Below are 15,789 nucleotides of genomic sequence, written 5' to 3' on the forward strand. Positions count from 1 at the left end.
CTTACTCTCTCCTGGACTGGTATTAAATGCATTGATGGCTTATCTATTCTCAAATAGACATCAGCATTAGTAGGATTCATGTTGAGTCATTGAAGGTAATTTGGGCAAACAGAAAACAAAAAAAAAACTAAAAACATTTGCCAAAACCACCTTTAACTAACAACTCAACAATTTTGTTTTTGTAGGGGGACAGGTTCCCCTTTACTCTCCACATTCATGGACTCATTCATATATACCAACTCCAAAGTCGCACAACAGTGGAGAAAACAGCAACTAAATTATCTGACAGAGCTAACCAATGATTTTTTTGGAAGGTTACTCTTTTTGGCTGCCCATCCTGCCCACATAGAGGAGCCTGCAACAATGGCACCAAAACACCATACAGAAGTTCAGAAGGTATAATTGCCTTGTTTACAATGGGAGAACAAGTGTTTAGGCTAGGCCATGGTATTTTTTATGATACAAGGAACTACAGGCATGTATGGTATGGTCTGCATCTGGCTGACATTCTGTTTTCACCATGATGAACACTATAATATTTATATATATATATATATATATATATATATATATATATATATATATATATATATATATTGCATTTGTTTACTGGAAAAGTCCACTGGGCCTAAAAGAAAAAGAGCCCATTTTCAGTGGAAGCCTGGGGAGAAAAGCTCCAGCAAGAACATAGATACAGAAAAAAATATAAACATTAATTGGTACAGAAGTAGAAATAGTGTTACAGATAATAAATACAGTAACATGTACAGAATATATATACATAAAAGCAGGAATCTAGTTTGATTACAGTAATATATACAGAAAATATACATTAAAGCAGAATTCAATGAATTAAATCAGAGAGGTATAAACAGAGATATATTAATCAGTGTTACTGTACCAGTATCAACAAGTGAAGATAAAAATTAAAAAAAAAATAAATATGGAGATAGTATCATCAGTCACTAGTAGCAAAATAAAATATATATATCTAACAAAGAATAAAAATGATGCAGCTGCAGACACACACACACACACACACACACACACACACACACACACACACACACACACACACACACACACACACACACACACACACACACACACACACACACACACACACACACACACACACACACACACACACACACACACACACACACAAAATGACTCACTGCTGGCCTGTATATATATATATATATATATATATATATATATATATATATATATATATATATATATATATATATATATATATATATATATTATACATGGGTCTACTTCAGAATGTCAAAGTCGTACAACATCGAAGATAACATCATTGAGATGAAATCAGCAAAAACTCACATTAGCAAAAGACCGGATCGATGAAGATCTTCCCAGAGTAAGTAACCACTAACACCAAATGTCATGAAAATGAAACTGCACCATCCCCAACCTACCCAGGTGGGGGGGCTACAACACCCACACCCCCCATAACTAAATATACCAACTCCAAGATTGCACTACAGTTGGGGAAAGGGCAAAGTTCACCTCGTTTGACAACAGGTTACTTAACTTGGGAATAAATTTGCTGATCTGGTCCGTTGCTGAAATGAGTTTTCGCTGATGTCTTGACAATGTCATTTTCGATCTTCTGGGATTTTGATATTTTGAGGTAGACCCATATATTTATAAAGTATGCTGCTACTACCCTCTCACCAAGGAAATAAATCCTTATTATCTGTGAGAAACTAGTGATAGGCGAATTTAACAGTGGTGAATTTAAATGAATAAAAACCTCTCCAGTTAAATGATAAAGAGAAGGTAACTTTATAAAATCAATGTTTATAAAACAGAGTCTGCATGTGAAAGAAATATCAAGCTTGCTATTTGCTTGAGTGATACTTATCGCTGTAACTAACTAGATATTGACATTAGTGAACTGGACCCTGTTGAACTGTATAACGCTTCAACTGCATTACACAGTGTCTGAATTACTTTACGAAAAACATAAGTGATACTGCAGTTCTGGCAGGCAAGCATAATTTTAGAAAAGGTCGAACGTCCTCTGATATTGTCTCTTATATATACCCCAGACTGAGCATTCATGGTAGGAGTCCTTTATCTGTTCAACTGTAGTGTAATCTTGGAGTTGGTATATTTAGTTATGGGGGGTGTGGGTGTTGTAGCCCCCCACCTGGGTGGGTTGTGGATGGTGCAGTTTCATTTTCGTGACATTTGGTGTTAGTGGTTACTTACTCCGGGATGGTGCCAGAGCCATGGGCTCAAGCTCAATGCCAAGAAATGTATAGTTATCCCCTTTGGGAAAACACATGTACCCGTGAATTATCACATAGGTGGCAGCACACTAAACACTGAAAGTGTGATAAGAGACTTAGGGACACAGGTGGACAGTGGTCTCACCTTCAATAACCACATCACCACAACAGTCAGGAAATCCTTCTATGTGGCACACCTCATCACTAAGGGCTTTTCATCCAGAAAAAAGGAGGTCATTGTCCCACTGTACTCATCCCTCATTAGACCCATTATAGAATACAATGCCCCATTTGGTATGTACCTCTCAAGACATCTGCAACAACTGGAAAGGCCGCAAAAATACCTCACTAAAAGAATCACAGGCTTAAAGCAGATGCCCTATGCTGACTGCCTTAAAAAACTCCAGCTATACTCTGTCACATATCGTCTACTCCAAGGCGATCTCTGCTTAACATACAAGGCCATGTCAAACCCGGAGCTGTTGGACATGCTACACTTAAAGAAATCCGAATCCCTCAGAGCCACATACTCCAGGGATCTAAATCTTGTCATCACAATAAACAAAACATGCTGGAGGGATAGGTTCCTGACCCAGAGACTCCCCAGACTCTGGAATAGACTGCCCATACATGTCAAGCAGAGCACCTCTTTGGCCCTCTTCAAAAGGAACCTTGATGATTGGATGGGAGAAAGGAAATTCACCCTGGGGATCACATCAGTTGCCATGCTAGACAGGGGTCCAGGAAAGTAAACAGTGTGGGAAGAAATAGCCAGGGAATTGTTATGGCTAGGCTTGTATAGACCCTTGGGCCAATACCCTAGTACCAACCTATGAACCTATGATCCTATGATGGATATTCACAATCATGAACCCATGGATACTTTTAAGACTAGACTTTAAAAAGTCATTTGGCAGCAAATATTCCACCTAAAAGAAAAATAGCTAACAGGGCTATAAGAAGGCCAGCATGATGATTTAATTATTTGTATAAAAATCCTGCTATAGTCAATTTCTGATAGATGACTAATATACATATACAGACCAGTGGTGGCTGGTGACTTCAAATCAAAGGGGGGCTGTAGGAGACAGCTGAATGGGTGGGGACTAATGGGAAGAGGTGTGGGCAACTAGACAGGGCTGGAGCTATGCTAAAAACTGCAAAAACTGGGACTTTATTTAAATGCTCTGCCCTGGGTGCCATTGCCAAACCGTCATTATGAGAGTCCAATCAAGACAAAATGAATTGTAGAAGAAAAAAAATATTTCAATGCATTGGCTACATGACAGCTTACTTAATATCTAGATGGAAACAAAAAGGCCGTGAGGCATGATAAAATAAATTACTTTTTAAATACATTACTGGAATGCCAGTCAAAATCAGATATAAAAAAACAAGCAGCACTCAACTCAAACCACTTCTCCTTGCACTGCAGTTCTCATTATAATTTATATTCAGCTTTATAAAAGTTCAAAGTAACATGCTAAAGGTAGCAATACCCCCACTTGTAAAAAATATTCTTATCCAAAAAAGACCTGCTGCCTGACAACAACTATCTACTTGTTTCATGGGGAAAACATGATCTAAGTAAAAAATGAACAGCAAACAAGAAACAAGCTCAAGATAAATTGCTTAAAGAATTACTGCACAGGTTATGGACCATGCATGATATATTGGCATTCTGTTTAGTTTACAGGTAAAGCCTGCAAAGATGACTGCAAGTCTCCAACAAATGTAATGAGCTTCTGAAAATACTGTAATCTTGTCCTTTATTACAAAGTACTATCATATGCATTTCAATACCTAAGGCTTTTATGCTATCTAGTTATTTAAATATTCTCTGCATAGCAACAACAAAAAGGCTTTCAATTTTGGTAATTCTTTAACAGTATACTTATTAAAGCTTACTTGCATCTTACAGTCTTAGACAAGCGTACCTGATGGTCATTAAAGCATTGCTACTTAAATACAGAGCAACAGGCACTGCAATGACATGCATTTTCTGAATAAGAAGCATACATCAACAGTATAAAAATATGACAGAAAACCATAACATTCTGCAAAATCAAGGACAGATAAAAAGCTACTGTAGTACTTGTGTCTACCTTGGATGGGGAGGATACTCTGCACACGTACACTGCATAACTGCTCCTTGCCTTGCTTGGACACATCCAGAGTCACTATGTGGGGAAGTGTAGTACAAATATGTCACAATTTGAAATGTCTCTGGCTAACGGTGATGGCCCTGACACATTTGTCATACCTCTCAGCCTAAGAGCAAGAAATCTGGACAAAGCCATAAACAGAAGTGGGACAAAGGCCCACAAATAAGAACATTTTTTAAATATTTCTCTTATAAACTTAGAAAGATAATAGAATAGTAGGTTTTGAATTAGTATGATTTTTCTAAAAGGTACGAAATCTGAAACGCAAATGTCTGTCTTTATTTTCTAACTTCAATCTTTAATTATTTGCCACTAATTTGCCAGAAAACCACAATTTTATGAAAAATGGACCATAAATGTGATGGAAAAAATATAAAATAGCCACACAATACAGCTGGGAACCTGTCAAAGAATGGGCACTTTTTTAAATATTAGTACTGTTAACTTGAGCAGCTGACAAAATAAGAGAATCTACATGCATTTCTGAAATTAAAAGTAATCGATAAGTCTGATCATTACAATTATTTATTAATTGTAAACCCTCCACATTTTCTTCCAAATTTGCCATTTTGCAGAAGGATTATTAGGGGAGAGCATCATTTTGAGCCCAAATCAGGGACAGTTGAGAGGTTTGGTTATACCTAATTCCATAAAGTGATTTATTTGCACGTCCCTCTCATCCTTAACTCAGGAAATCTGGACAAGGCCAAATATATTGGGGGAACACACAAACATTACTAAAAATTGCTCTTGTGTGAACTTAGTCAGTTGACAGAACAACAGGTCTTGCTTTAGCATGCATTTTTCTGAAGAGTATGATGTCTGAAACTGTCGGTTCAGTATTTAGTGACTTCATTCCTAAACAATTTGCCAGAAAACCACAAACTTTATGAGGAACAAACCAAAAATAAGAAGCAAAAATCTATTCATTCTGCAAAAATCTGGACAGTTAAGAGATATAGTTCAGCTGGGGCTGTCTGAGTTTGCCACTCTTCTCCCCTCACGAAATCATGGTTGAATGGGGCCTCCATCCTGCAGCTATTCTAATGTCCCATTACTTGGCTATTTCACCCCATTTACTGCAAACACTGTAATGTGCATACTGCTTTACTTCTGTGAGGATTTGAATTCCATTTAAAAGTTTTATTTTACATTTTACAGCACAGACACTAATAGACATCTGCTAAACAAAGTAATGCAGTCTCACAATGAAAATAGACTTACCATTAAAACTTCTCTGCACTTGAAACTCACATTCATTGAAACAGCATTGAAACCCACATTCAAAGAAAATACATCTGGCCAGTGGCAGATAAAGATTAATTTGGGCTGTTTTCAAATGATAGGCCCCTTGCACAGGAAACATACATGTGTTCTTTGATACACTTCCTGATTGTATTAAATTATATTCCTCGTATAATACAGTACAACTATTAGAGGGCATTTTAAATTTATTGTTTTGAACATTTTTTCAGTAAACAATGAAACAAAATGCATGAACTAATGATAAAACTGCCCAGTTCAGAATATTTCCATCATAAAAGTCTACTCAAACTTCTACAATCCACCAGTACCAGTAAATATGCACAATCTCTGTAGAAGTAAAAATCATCTAAATAATTCCACATTAAAGAGATCTGTAACTAATGAACAGGTTGCTGCTAGCAAGCAACTTTATATTTCATTGTTTCATCTACAAATAAAGTGCATGTTGCCATTGCGGAATAAATTGCCTATGTTACAATAAAAAAATGATAAGCTAATGATATTGTAATAGGGAATGGATGGCAAACTGATAACAGGTTCATTGTTACTAGGTATCTCCACCAAAGAGGACATTCTCAGGAATGCAGCATCCACCCTCTTTAAAAGTATAACACAGTACAGTATCAGCAATGGATCTATATACTGTGGGAGTAGAACCCACAGCCTTCTACATCAAACACAAGTACACTACCTGTTGTGCTATTAACAATACAAGCTGACTCAGCATAAGCAGCATTAAACTTCTCTTCAAACTCTCAGCTTCTTGTAAACTCAACACTCAACTGTATCTCTCAACTTTGAAGCACAAGAAATCTGGAAAAAGCCAAAATTTATTTGGGGGGGACGGACAAAAGCCAAAAAACTAGGGAGACATTTTAAACATTGCTTGTATAATCTTGGAAAGTTGCTCGAATAAAATGTTGTGTTACCACCATACTTTTCACTGCCAAGTCTTGAACACTGGACCCTGTGCACTATAGTCAAAACAACACACCACTATGCCAAATCAACTGTTTCTTGAAAGACAGGTAGACTGAAACTTAAATGGCTATCATTTAGTGAATTCAGTTCTCACCACAGCTCTCAACCTCTTAGCACAAAACACATAGACAAAGCCAATAATGGGGGAATACAGCTCACAAACATATTCAGTGAATTCAGTTCTCACCATAGCTCTCAACCTCTTAGCACAAAAAACTGGACAAAGCCAATAATGGGGGAATACAGCCCCAAAATAGGGACGGATTTCAAATATTGATCTTATAAACAGAACATTGCTAGAATAAAAGGTTTAGTGTTACTGTTACCATGTACTTTCTGAAGTATATGAAGCCTGAAATTCAAATGCCTGTCATTATTCAAAATCCAGAAAACCAGGAATTTCACAAGAACAAAATATGAGGCAAAAATTTTACAAGTGGTAGTGGGTAGGGAATTCAAGATCTTGCTACCTGTTCCCAGGGTACAAGGTTTGAATCTAGCCACCAGGTATATTTAACTGGGGCATTACACACACACACACACACACACACACACACACACACACACACACACACACACACACACTCACACCCTTAGCCCAGTTCATCCATTCCTGCTGCAAAGTCTGTCCGTTCATTTAAAATCCATGTTTGCCCAGCCTGCAGATGTTGCAGTATGATCCCCTTCCAGTCTATGCAGTTGTAACTGCATAGACTTCTGGGAGCTCTGCTGCTGAATGCTGTCTTCCTAATCTGGACTGCTAGTGAGACAGTCCAGGTTCACCAGCAGTCTGGAAATCGGGAAATGCTGCGAGTGCGCTGCATAATGTTCCAGGACTCGTGTTCGTTTTCTTTTTGTTTTACTTTACTTTTTTTTTTTTTTAATTTTCTTTTTCATTTTTACAGTTGGGGGGGTTGCAGTCCTGCAGCCCAATAGCACGAGCCACCCCTGATACAGACATGTATGTATGCATTAATTATGCACACCTATTCCTATGTCTGTGGATAGCTAATAAGAAGACTGAAGGGTTTGGAGAGGGATGGCCATCACAGAGGAAGTGATAGCTGCATAGCTGAACAGTAAGACATGAAGGGTTATAGTGAGGTGGACATTGTTAAAAAATTAAGAAAGTGACAGAGTACCATAGGGATCTCTCCTGGGTCCAGTACTCTGCAGTGTGTCCATCTCAGACATATCTGACAGAACATATAGGTTCATACTAGGCTATCTGCCCTGGGGCAATTATAAGCCTAGCCCGATTCTGTATGGCTTACGCCACCCCTTGATTTGAGTATACTGTGCCCTTTTTACGGTTTAGTTTACTGTGCCTCTGTCTAATAGTGACACGGGAGTAATCCCTGGGACAAACCTACTATCCCCCATCCACCTATCGAGATTCTTCTTGAAGAGCTTCAGTGAGGTGCTCTGCCTCACACGAACTGGAATTCTATTCCAGAGCGAAGGGAGCCTCTGGGTTATGAACCTGTCCCTCCAGCAAGTTCTATTTATTTCTGTGCTGAGGTTCAAGTCCCTCGAGCGTGTGGCTCTAAGGGATTTAGATGTACTGAGGTGGAGCATGTCCATTAATTCTGGATTTGACATAGCTTTGTATGTCAGGCATAGATCGCCTCGAAGTAGGCGGTATGCAACTGAGTAGAGCTGGAGTTTTTTTAACCGAGCAGCATATGGCATCTGTTTGAGACCCTTGATCCTCTTGGTGAGATACTTTTGGGATCTTTCTAATTGCTGCAGGTGTCGGGTAAGGTACATCCCAAAAGGGGCATTGTATTCTATGATGGGCCTGATGAGGGATGAATAAAGGGGCACGATTACCTCTCTTGATCTAGATGTGAAACCCTTCGTGATGAGGTGGGCTATGTAGAAGGTCTTTCTAACCACTTTGGCAATGTGGTTTTCAAAGGAGAGATTGCTATCAACTTGGGTCCCCAGGTCCCTAATAACTTTCTCTGTACTTAATGGGTTTCCGCCTTTGTGGTCATTTGTGGGCACATTGTTTTTGCCAAAGGGTATGACTATACATTTTTTGGCATTTAGCTTTAAACCATGGCACTGGCACCAGTTATCTGTCTCTGTGAGACCTTTTTGAAGGATGTTTGTGTCAGCTGGAGAGTCAATTATGGCGCCCAGTTTGCAGTCGTCTGCGAGCTTGGTGAGCCATAGTCCTCCCACGTTTGCCTGTACCTCGGAAAAGTATATACCAAACAAGAGTGGTCCCAGGACAGAACCCTGTGGGATGCCACTTGTGACCGGTTTCGAGTCTGACATGGCTCCAGCAACTCTCACTCTGTGGGTTCTGTCTTTGAGCCAGTTTGTGACCCATCTTGTGACATAGGGGTTTATATTTAAGCTGGATAGCTTATCTATGATGCCCGAGTGGGGTATTGTGTCAAATGCCTTTGCAAGGTCCAGATAGGCTGTGTGCACTACCTTCCCTTCATCTATGGCTTTGGTGACTGTTTCGAAGAAGTCAACCAGGTTCAAAAGGCAGGATCTGCCCTTGACAAAGCCGAACTGGGTAGGATCTAGTGTCTGTAGGTCCCCTTTTCAGTGAGGAAGCATAAATCAGGTGCAACAGTTGAGAATGCGGAAGAGGGCAGGAAGGGACTTGTAAAGGCTGGCAAAGGGCAGAATGGTGATTACAAAAGCAAAACTCTGGATTTAGGCCACAGCAATCCTGGCATGATATATCAGAAAGGAAATATGTAGCAGGAGAGCAGGAAATGGATCTGGAGTGTTGATCACATATGGACTGTGCAATCAAGAGCAGATAAGAGGGTAGTGGCTACAGCAAACAAAATGCTGGAATGTATCTACAGGAAGATGGACACAAGAAGCAAGGAAGTGATGCTTCCATTGTACAGGACTTTAGTTTGACCACACATTCAGTACTGCATGCAGTTCTGAAGCTCGTATACAGAAAGAAACATCAATTGTTGTAGGGAATTCAGAAGTAGGCTTCCAGAAAGATCCATAGGACGGAGCAGAAGGGATATGACTGGAAACTAGAGGAGCTATACTACAGTACAACATAATATCAGGGAGATGTGAAGGAATAATGCTGAACAGGAACATCAGATGGTGCGGTATTCAGTCATCAACAGTAGTTACTAAGTGCTTCCCTGATCTCTTATTGCAGTTCTTCATAAAGAGGGTTGTAGACCCATGAAATAAACTATTAGAGCAGCTGATGGAGAGGGAATCCACAAAGACATTCGGGAGGGCAGAAGAGTGGTAGAGAATGGGTAAAGTGGGTGGAAAGCAGATACCATGCCAAAGCACTTAATGGCAGATTAGATAGACTTATTGTCTCCATCTGACATCAAGAAAATCTGATGTACTATACAATATGTGTGTGTGTGTGTGTGTGTGTGTGTATATGTGTGTGTGTGTGTGTGTGTTTGTGTGTGTGTGTGTGAAGGTGCATGACTGGAAATGTATCAGTGTATGCCTGTGTGTGTAAGTATATAAGCTGTTATGATATAAAATCCATTTAAATGTTTTTCTAGAAAAGCTGTTGTGTTACTGTGTTTCATATGGGGGCTGTAACCACTGATTAGACATCAAAATGCCAATAAGCACACGCAGCATATCTCTCAACTGTACAGATTTTTGCAGAATGTCCAGATTTTTGCGTCATATTTTTGGTCCGTTTTTTCATAAAATTGTGGTTTTCTGGAAAATTAGTGCCAAATCATTAAAGATCAAAGTTAAAAAATCTTCTTCTTCTTTTTTGGCTTTTCCTGGTTAGGGGTCATCACAGTGGATCACCTGTCTGCTCATGACTGGCAGTGGCGTTTTATGGTGTTGAGTTGCCAGCCCGGCACCCAACCTTCCACAGAAGGCACACACACGCACGCACTCATGCCTAGGGCCAATTTAGAGTATCCAATCCACCTACAGCATGTCTTTGGGATGTGGGAGTAAACCAGAGCACCCGGAGGAACCCCACGCAACCACAGGGAGGACATGCAGACTCCGCACAGAAGGCACCCCAGTCAAGGATTGAATCGGAGAACCTCTTGCTGTGAGGCGGCAATGCTAACCGCTGCACCACCGCAGCTGCCCATCAAAGTTAAAAAATAATGACAGATATTTGAGTTTCAGACTTCATACCATTCAGAAAATCCACACTAATGTAAAACATGTTATTCTATCAACTTTGTAAGTTTGTAAGAGCAATATTTAAAAACTTTCCCTAGTTTTGGTCCTTTGTACCACTTTTATGCATGGCTTTGTCCAGATTTCTTCCTCTAAGAGGTTGAGAGGAATGACACATGCACACATACATATATATCTATATCTATCAATATCTGTATATATCTATATATATATATATCTATATATATATATATATATATATATATATATATATATATATATATATATTTATATGAGAGCCCTGATATTTATCAACTGGTGATTTAGTCAACAGCTTACCTGCCTGCTTAATTTGGTCAATAGGATAGCTATCAACTTTTATGCAAGACTGCTATAATATTGGGTTTGGGGAATATGCCTTTTTCCCTGGCATTCTGTGATCTTGGAGTTGATATATTTAAGTGTCAGTGGATTTTGAGGGTGCAGGGATGCTTATCCCCAATGCAAAAAACTTTGTTTTTAATATGCATGCTCTGAGGTTATGTCTTAAGAGAACGTACACTCTTCTGTCAACTTTATTTCTGATCTTTTTTGTTAGTATTTTGCTTGTTGATCTACTGAACTTACCTCCTCCACATTTAGGTACTGTAACCATTGTCCCTATATATGCCCCCCCCCCCCCCTCCAGTGGCAAGCATGGATTAATTCTGTAATGGAGATGTTACAGTTTGTTGTACAAGACGGGAAACAGAGGCAATGAAAGTTCTCATGTGCAATTAGCGATCCTGTGCCATTCTCACTGCAGGCTCTGCACAAATATTGCTGTAGATCGGTAGCTACCTAGAGACACCACAACTTCATACTCAGTTCACAGATAGTCCAGATGTGACTTAGAAGCCAGGAGACACTGTAGTCATCTGGTACAATTACTTGCCCAAAGACTATGATGTCAATGGGTAATTATTACTGAGTCCACAGAAGGAAGTACATGTCTAGGAAGAAAAAGTCAGACAGATAAAGGCATACCTCTCAACTGTCCAGGTTTTCACAGAATGTTCAGATTTTTGTCTCATATTTTTGGTGTGCTCGTCTTAAAATGTGTGATTTTCTGGCAAAGAACTGAGGACTGAAGTCACTAAATAATGACACGCAATGCATGCTGACTGATACAAATTTTGTTATTCGAGCAACGTTCTAACTTTAGAAGAGAAATATTTAAAATCTGTCACTATTTGGTTTTTTTTTCACCCCCGAATATTATTTTCAGTTTTGTACAGTTTCCTTGTGCTAAGAGGTTGAGAGTTATGTTGTAAAGGACAGAACAAAAAGAAACTTTCCTAGCCATTGAAATATCGGATTAAAATACGCCTGCTATATCTCAACACTAATGATTAGGGAAACTAGACAAAACAAAGAAAAATGATGGTTTCATAAAGGAATCAAAGAACATTTCCCTTCCATGGCCCCTGCTGTCACACTTTTAAAGCTCTAACCCGGGAGGTGAATCTTGCATATGTTTATGTTCCTTAAATCCTGTACAACATAACAAATACTCAAATAATTTAGTGAACTTCAGTGGAAAACCATTTCAGATGGTTGCAGCTATCATTCATGCTAAAGTTTGCAACATCTTTGCACAGTTTCGCTTCCTCATATTAAAATAGGAATAATTACATGTTATTGGCTGCACTGTTAGAAGTGTATGTAGATTTATGTAGGGTTGTGAGTTTAAAATGCAGCCTTTAAATGCCATGGTATGTTCACATGTGTTATAGAACTGTACAGAATACCCCTGAATCAATATGACTACCCTGGACACCATACGTATGCCATAACTGAAGGATGGGGATTGTTTAATTCAATTTTATAAGTATCAGACTGTTAGAAAACTCCCCACTCACTAGGTTTAGAATAGGGATGTGCCAAGAAAAGCATGTCTGAGCAGTTTTTATCAGTTGTAGAGAATGTGTTGGGATTGCAAGAAAATCATAGCAACCCAATCACAATTCACACCGTAGGATACCGGCTACTCAAGACAATGATGGCTGACTGATACTTGGCACTGAATGTACTGAACTGGCTATTTTAGATCTTAATTAAAAGCTTTTTTTGTTTCCTGCTGTAATTTACTGTGAGTGCCACGAGGAGACCACTATAGGTCTTAAATGGCAAATCTTTTTTCTTTTCACAGCTCTGCATGGAAATTAGAGCTTTTATGCTTCCTACGGTGCTAAAATGTCATCCATGACAATACATTTTGTAAAAGAAAAGTACATCATGGTGCTTTAGTACCAAGCCCTCTCAAAGCAATTTTGTATTTTTTAAAGCACCAAGCTAAATATATCCACTAGACTCTGACATCCACAATAGAAATAAAAAAGGAGTTTTACAGTTTTAACCTTGCTGTGCTGTTTATTAGTTAATAGCAACTACAAGAAAGATTTCATGTTTTTCTATGTTAACAGATTAATAATTTATAGAAACCCAAGAATAGCAGTAATCAATATATTCATATATCTATATATGCAGATTTTTTTAAAAAGTTCTATACATATAGACTGGGATTCATTGATGGTTAGCACATTGCTGTACACCAGTTAATAATCCTTCTCCTCTTTTCCTGATTTTGCCTCATAATACTGTCTCTTATAATATTTTTGGTTTTCTACTAAATCACTAAGGATTACAGTCAGCCAGCAATGTCAGACACTGGAGTTTCATACTCCATTTTCTTCAGAAATGTGTTGATAAAAATAGCCCTTTTATTAGCTTTCTATGTGAATTAGAGTAATATTTACAGATTGTCACTGATTTGGGTTTTTGTCCCTCATCGCTTTTTTGTTTTGCTCAGAATTCTCAAGGAAAAAAAAGTTGAGAGCTATGAAATGAACCCTGCTAATAACAAGACCACCCAATGGTCAAAGTGCTGCTATATGCCATGCATGCTAATGAGTCCATAATGAAGTGTAGATGAAGAAATACATGTGAATGAGCCACTCAGATTATGATGCAATTGAAGAAATCGCAAATAGTAGACTGATTCAGAAGTGTATGTAATAGCAGCACTGCTGGGCAGCACAGATCCATTTTATACTCTAAAATTATTGTTGTGCATGATGGAAGACCTGCTGTTAACTGCAACAGCAGTATGGCAGCTGCATGTATTGGGAGCTGCTGTCAGAAACAGTGCTTGCAATGGTGCATATCATAGACATCTGCAACAATGGAGGCGGTACAGACAGCACATGACATGTCTCCAGCTCACAGATTAACCGAATGTGGACTATTTCCAAGTGGACAAGGTTGCTGTAAGAGACATTGTTGAATTGTATCACCCCAGATGAAATCATGGGAGATGCGTTTTGTGCCCACTCCTGCATATACACGTGTAGCTTTAACCATCTTAGTGGCAAGGACCTTCCAGAAACAAACATGGGGCTCATTAGGGATTTCATAGGCATTAGCCTTACAAATCTTGAATCATTTCCCCAACATTATGTTACAAAATCTGAAGGATCATATCTGGTACATCAGGGCAGCAGAAAAAAGAATGAACACCATAAATGCCTTTAATAACATAGCCCTTTTCCCTGTGGTTCTAAGAGTCATAAATTCCACACATGTTGCTGTTAAGGTGTCACCTCTTCAAGAGGTCCTGTTATACATTAACAGAGGGGGTCTTTACTCCTTAAACTACCAGGTGGTTTGTAATGACTGCAGTACATCAGTAGGAAGGGCTTTCATTTCCTGCATTGTCATGTAGCCCACAGTGCTCATGGCATAATATATAATGTGTTTGTGCATCATCTGGACAGTTCAAAGTATTCACATATTTGGCAAAAGACTGACCTGTACCAATGGCTCTTGTGATTGGACTTCCCACAAGGTCTAATGGTTGGTAGGTGCACACACATATGTAAGATAGATAGACTTAAATGCATTGGTATCATGCATTCAGGGAGAAAGCCACATACAATCTGCTGTCTGCTGTGTGTTGCAGGTGGTGGCTGATATGCCCTAGAGTCCTGCTAGATGCTTCCAATATGTTACCTCGAGAACAATCAGGAAATGGCCTATGACACAACCCATGAAGAAATGTGAAACGTGGTGGAGCATTTATTCAGACTACTGAAGGAATGCTTCTAATGTCTAGGTATCTCGGAAGGGGCATATCAGTATAGTTCATACATATACAATAAGAGATTTGTTATATGTGCCATGCTTCACAACATGGTATTGCACAAACAAATGGAGCAGCGGGGGAACAATATTGCAGAGCCTGTCACATCAGTCATAATAATAACAAAAAGGCAGTGTGAAGACTAAAAGGAGGAACATGTGACAACAGCACTACTACAGCTGAGGTAGAGATGGGCACTGTACATTGTGGCAATGACAAAGAGGTGGTGTTTAGTCTGCAACTATTGACCATGAGACTGACAGCACAGAATAAAGAAACGCATGCAATATCACACTCAGATTATATAGGTCAGTACATGCACAAGCCAGGCGGTGCATCAGACCTTACCATACCCATATAGGTTGGGGAGTTTGCCCTGTTGTGGGGGGCAGGGAGTAACTACAACACCAAGAAAGTAGTAAGATCACAAGTGGTGGTGGGAAGTTGTTCAGAGTCAGGAACCACATCCTTTAATGGGGATTGTTTAATTCAATTTTAATTTCATGAAATGACTAATCTATGTGTCCATGGTATTAGCTTGCGCTATCAGGGCTTGAACTGGACCATGACAAGGAAGAAGAAAATTTTGGGACTGTGAGCATACACCGTGATGGAACATTCCATGTTTTGGGCCTGATACGCAGCATTGCCCATGACTAGATGATGTTCCTGACTAGGGGGTGGCAGGTTGTGAGCCTCTGGTGACAGGAAATGGGTAGAAATACAAAACTGTACAGATGTTGCCTGTTGAGGCATCCTTGGTGGGGCAGCACCATCAATTCAATGACATTGACAGTGCCCACAATCAGTGGTA

This window comes from Protopterus annectens, chromosome 12.part0 (assembly GCF_019279795.1).
Source record: "Protopterus annectens isolate FY-2018-M chromosome 12.part0, PAN1.0, whole genome shotgun sequence".
NCBI lineage: Eukaryota > Metazoa > Chordata > Ceratodontiformes > Protopteridae > Protopterus > Protopterus annectens.